Below are 6,410 nucleotides of genomic sequence, written 5' to 3'. Positions count from 1 at the left end.
AGTTATCAGTCACCACGGCAGGCTCAGAGAATGAGTGGTGACCAAAACAAAAATGGTCACAGCCCACAGACTGTTCATGATTAGTGAGAGTGGGTCATGCGGACAAGGGCTGGTTAGTGGAGGCTGTGCTACAGAAGAGAGTCTAACTTCTCTAAGCCACTATGTTTGGGGTCTCTTTGTTACAGCAGTTTAACCTATGTCCTCACTTACACATCTTGCACACAGGCCATGGCTAGCTGTAAACAGACTCACACACTGCTACCAAAGAAAAGCTTAAAAGTGAATTACACTTGACCTCTCATCGTTGTTATACATTATACATCATATTTATAGAGTTTAAAATGCATCCTGTCATATCCCTTTCTACCTCCTAAATCTCCAGGTTAGTTGATTTCATCAACTCCTACCTTGGTTTTCATGGTCACCTGCACTGCCCTTCCCATTTACAGATCACTCAAAACATCTCTTCCAAGATTTCTCCTTCTTATCCCTCAACCACAATGTTCCCTTTATTTCACTCCAATCAGGTTTTCAAGTTCAAAATGCTTTCTGGAATTCAAGCCTGTCACTGCACTCTTTTTTTTTTTTTTTCTTTTCAACCCAGGCATGATTGAATGTGACTCAGCCATCATCATTACAGGTAAGCACTTTCCCGAAGCACTTGTCCACCTCTGTTCTATGTCTTTTGCTTTGGAGTAAGATCCCCCTTGAAATTAGAGGGATTCTTCCTCAGGTAGCATTCAGAGGCAGTGGGATTTAGCTAGACATTTTTGGCCTTTTTTTTTAATGTTGACATTAATATTCAGATCCATTGTTAAATAATATCTATATGCTTGGCTTTTCTTAATCTATAAAAGTACAAGAAAAAAGGTAAAAAAAAAAAATACTAGCACAAAATGTTAATTAAATTCTATCTTACTTTAAGGAAACTCCCTGGCAAGAATTTCTCTTATCTAAGCTAGAATATATGAGTGAAAATATTGAACATCAAACATGGCTTGCTTCAGGGTTTTTATTATGATCCATTCCATTGTTCCTGACCTCTTTGTATGCAGATACCCTATGAAAGTTCAAATAGAGGATCTGTTCTACATTCCAGATAAAAATTAAAACTCACTGAAGCACTTATCTACAAATACAAACTAATCAGTCCTACATTCTTTTTTACTCTGGAATCAAGGGTAACATGGATACATTTGAACCATTCAACACTGACATAACATACCTCCCCTATGATCCATTTTTACTTGTGATATTTTAGTGTATTGATGGACTAAGCAGAAGAGAAAATATGGAAAAATCCTACTTCTTCCTCTGGCTTTGGTCAGAGAAAGAGCGTGTGACCTTGGGAAAAGAAAATATCCTTTCTCTGACTTTGATTCTTCATTTGCAAAACAGGGAAAGCAAAGTCCCATAATTTACTAATAAATTATCTCATTACTGAGTGTAAACACTGTTATTGTTTAGCATTTATTTCCGCAATCTGTCAGGACATTTTGAAATTTCTGCATGAAATATACAACTTAATGCACTGTTTCTCCTTCTCCCTTTTACATGGCATGTCGGAGGAGGCGAGGCAGAATGGTGAACACATGGGCGATGTAAATGAAATGCTATTTAATTTATTTTGAAATGGATAAAAGGAAAGGTAATTAAGCTTCCTAAAAAAGACTTCCAAATAAACTTCCCTTAAAGAAGGGACGGAAAAGGAGGTTGTAACTGATCAAAGTGGTACATCAGAGTCCTTGACCCTGGAGACAAAGGGCATATTTGGATACCACCAAAGAATGAATGCGATGTAATCCCAGGACATCACAGGATGGAAAAGAGGCACCAGAAGTATGGATAAGACGTTTGTCAACAACTATGAAACAAACTCCATCTCTGAAGCCTTTGGATGACATAACATTTGGCATAAGTGACTTCTCTTTCTCTCTCCCTTTCTCTCTTTCTTCTCCACGCACATACAATTGAATATACATACGGCTTATTTTTTGTTTAATGGTAAAAGACCAAGATGTCAGTTTAAAAACCACAAAAAAGAGAGAGAAAGCTTTACACATCTGCAGACCCCTAGGGAAGGATTTCCTTCTGCGACATACGCATGCTGGAGAGGACAGCACAGGATCCACAGCAAGTATTAACGACATAAGAAGTCTGTATCATTCGTTACTCCTTTGTAAATATAAACAACCAAACAAAAGGACCTTAGTAGAATAAGGACAACCACACATGTGAATAACCAACATCCCACATATATTGGTAGCTTATAGTCAGGTACAATTGCAAACTAGTTAGTAAACTCCCCAAAATGAACATGTGTTGTGTTTGTTCCAAAAATTGTCCACTCTTCATGAAACTCAAGCTAAAGGAAACTAATATTTATTTCTCAGGACTCTATAATTCCATTTCCTTTGAAATTATACATATGAGAAGTTATCACCCTGTCAGGGTCATTAATGTTCCTAAAAGGTACTCATCATAGAAACTGGCATTTTTATCCTTTTTTAATATACATATATGCTCCAACTAAGCAACAACCTGGACACATAGAGGAACTTTGCTTTAAGTTGATTGTGAAATTAACTCTTATGTGTCAATGGAGATGAATTGATCAGGGCGTAAATTTCCTCTCTTAAGGATTATATGCCCTTTTTCTTTTTTTTGAGAGAGAGAGGCGGGGCGGGGGGGAGAACACATGTGTAGGGGAAGGGCAGAAAGAGAAGGAGAGAATCCCAAGCAGGCTCTACACTGACAGCACTGGGACTCAGTCCCACAAACTGTGAGATCCTGACCTCAGCTGCTATCAAGCATTGGATGCTCAACTGATTGAGACACCCAGGTGCCCCTTAATTATATGTCTTTACTGTAAAACAAAATAATAAGTTTCCATAAAAAGTGAGTATCTTGTAATCTATAGTTTATCAGTTGTCCCTTGTACCCTGCTTTGATTTTTTGCTTCCCTCTTTTTCAACATGATCTTTATGAATATGTTGTCTTACTCAAGCACATTTAGTTTTGAAAAGATAGTATACCATGTTAATCTGCCCATAAAATAACATATTACTATGCAGGATAATCAATTACAATAGGGTTTTTACTCACTGCCTTTCAAACAAAGACAGTGAGGATCTGAAACATTCTATTGTTAAAATAAGGTTTTAAGAACTGAAATAAGCATAAAACAATGATCAGGAATAGAGCAGAATTAAAGAACAATATAAAACCCCTGCAATGAAAACAGCCTTGAGTCATGAATGAGCATAAATTGAAACATCTATTGATTTTCTCTGTAGACATTTCTCAAGATAGTGTCATACTACCATAGATGAGAGATGCTTATCAGAACTAGTCAGAAATAATTCATCTCAGGGAGAAACATTTCATTATTAGGTGATGAGAAGCCTATAACTAGAGCTATTCTAATCGAGTTCTCTTGGTCTGTTAAAAGGTTTTTAGTAAAAGATATCCACAAGTTTGCATGGGAACCAAGAAACAGCAAAGCAATTCATAATTTTAATAATAATATAACTGGTAATTTACACATTTTAAATATAATTTTCTCCCAAGCTCATCATAAGTCTTGAAGTCTAAATTAAAATACGCAAAATAAATGCTGAAATTGATATGCACCAAGATGATGGTAGTGCTTAACTTAGGGTGGATCTGACAAAGGATCAGTTTCATTTTATTCTCCCAAGCTTCCAAATTCTCTACAATCTAGCGTTAATAGTTTTATTTTTAAAATTTCAATATCAGAGGCGCCCGGGGGGCTTAGTCGGCTAAACGTCTGACTTCGGCTCAGGTCACGATCTCACGGTTCATGGGTTGGAGCCCCATGTCAGGCTCTGCCCTGACAGTGTGAAGGCTGTTTTGGATTCTCTCTCTGCCCCTCCCCCACTTATGCTCGCTCTCGCTCTCTCCCTCTCTCTCCCTCTCTCTCTGTCTCTCTCTCTATCTCTCTCAAAAATAAACATTTTTTAAAAATCTTCAGTAAAATTCTGAGGTCCACAAAAGCAAGCAGAACATCATGAAAATTACTTTCAACTCACAGGTCCCAAGCCAAAGGAACATGTCTTATTAAAACTCGCTGTGGATGAGCTTTAATATCTGTAAAAACATCCTCTTCTTCTGGAAAAATATACCCCAAACTGAAAACAGCGGTGGTCTCCATGGAGATGGGAGTGAGAGTGCATTTTACTTTCTCTTTTACACATATTTGTTCTGTGTTGCTTTATTTCTGTATTTCATCTACTAAAAAAAAAAAAGTTTCCTAGTTTCCTTGAAAAAGTTTGACTTTTTAGTGAAAATCCGACATGATCACAAATGCACACATTTTACAATTGCACAATAGGAACGTATACAGAAAAAAAATTAATCTTTAAAACTCTGCAAACTGAAAAAAGTTTAGGAAGTCACTGAGGTAACGAATGGGGGTTTCTTTCTGGAGTGATGGAAATGTTCCAGAATTAGAGAGTGGTGATGGTTGCCGAACCTTGTGCATATACTAAGAATTGTATTCTATGTGAATTGTATGTCAAAAAATAAACAAAAACAAAACAAAACCAGAAAGCACTGAGGAGGGAGCATTGATTTAGGGCTGAAATATGTGGAACTCTTCTCCTGTAACAACTGTGTCTCCCTTCGGCCTAGAGTAGATGATGAGGGGAGACACAGGATGCTTCAGACAAACCAGCAGAGGCCATTGTTCTCCCGAGGCTATCTTACCCAACAGTAGGACCTTTCTTCAAACCAAATTGCCCTGGCCATACTCAGGGGAGACTCTCAGGGAAGATATATTTTTACCTCACCAGGACAGGAAACGTCCTCACCAGCTCAGAGTTGGAGACATCTGAGAAACTGCCCCTGTGGCATGATCATCCCCAGCCTTTCATCATTATCTGTAGTTGTGGTGCTGCCTGGATCAGCTGACTTTTGCGGAATAAAGAGCCATCCCCAAATGTAGTGACTGAAAACAACTACTTATGTAGTTCGTGATTCCACAGGTCAGCCATTTGGGCTGAGGCTCAGCTGGGCTCACTCAGCATCCACGTTCAGTGGCCAGTCAGGTAGGTTAGCTGGCTATGAGCTGGGCTGATAGCATGAGTGGGCCACACGTCCTTCTTCATCCAGTGGGCTAGCCCAACTTGCTCACACAGGGCAGCCTTCCGAGAGAACAAGGGAAGCATGCGAGGCCACTTCATCCACACTCTCTCCTGTTCAAATGGATTCCCAAGGTCAGCCCAGACCCAAGGGGTGGGGACACAGGCTCCACCTCTCGTGGAAAGAATCGTGGGGGTCACACTCTAAGATGCGGGATATAGGGAGGGGAATAATTGCGGTCACTTTTTAAGAACCCACTATACAGCTCTAGCAACAGAGAGTCCAAAATTTTGAACACAAGGAAATAAATATTCAAGAGCTCTCAATTCACAGAGCTGATCTTCCCAGAGGGACACGAGGACCATGATGATTTAATGACTTCCAAGTCATGTATCGTTCAAAGAGAAAGCATTTCCACTAGAGAAAACATCCCCACACGAACAGAAATGCATCTATATCCCTTACCACTGTGCGGCCCACTTCTCTTTAGAGCACCTCACCGTTTCATGTAGACAGAAGGGAGTTTGATTCTGACACCAGACAGACACCAGACTATTAGGATGTTAGATGAAGGTCGCTGAGAGAGGTCTGGAGATGGTCAACAGACACTTGAAGACATTCAGTGAATTCAAGTCAAGAGAAAGTGCTGGGTTTATAGCTCTTAATGCAAAAAGCTCTTTATGTTCTTGTATTCTCTGTCCCTCAAAGATGAGACCACCAGGTCAGGTCAGATGTTTTCTCAGATCCATCTTATGTTGCTTACTTTCATAGAGCGAGGGCAACTAACTGGGAAAACAAAGTGATAATCTCGAAATAGAGAAGACTTGAAGTTGCCAAACATCTCAGCGCATCAGAATCGTTCAGTAAACTCGGGGCGCCTGGGTGGCTCAGTCGGTTAAGCGTCCGACTTCTCCTCAGGTTATAATCTCACGGTTCGTGGGTTCGAGCCCCGCATCGGGCTCTTTGCTGACAGCTTGGAGCTTGGAGCTTGCTTCTCATTCTGTGTCTCCCTCTTTCTCTGCCCCTCCCCTGCTCACACCGACTCTCTCTGTCTCTCAAAAATAACTAAGTGTAAAAAAAAATTTTTTTTTAAAGAATCGTTCAGTAAACTTATTACAAATACTACTTCTTGGACTCCACTCTCAGACATTATGATTCAGGAAGTTCGGGGGTTTAATAGGTGGGAAAACCTATAATTTTAGCAAGTGTCCCAGTTTGTCTGGGCAAGTTAGGTTTTATTAAGGAAGAAATGGGGATAACCGTATCTGCTCCATCTGGCTTCAAGGGATGCACCAGTAGACATGGAT

Source organism: Panthera uncia (genome assembly GCF_023721935.1).
Source record: "Panthera uncia isolate 11264 chromosome A1 unlocalized genomic scaffold, Puncia_PCG_1.0 HiC_scaffold_17, whole genome shotgun sequence".
NCBI classification, from domain to species: domain Eukaryota; kingdom Metazoa; phylum Chordata; class Mammalia; order Carnivora; family Felidae; genus Panthera; species Panthera uncia.
The sequence above is the reverse complement of the archived record's forward strand: the minus strand, read 5'-3'. Positions refer to the sequence as shown.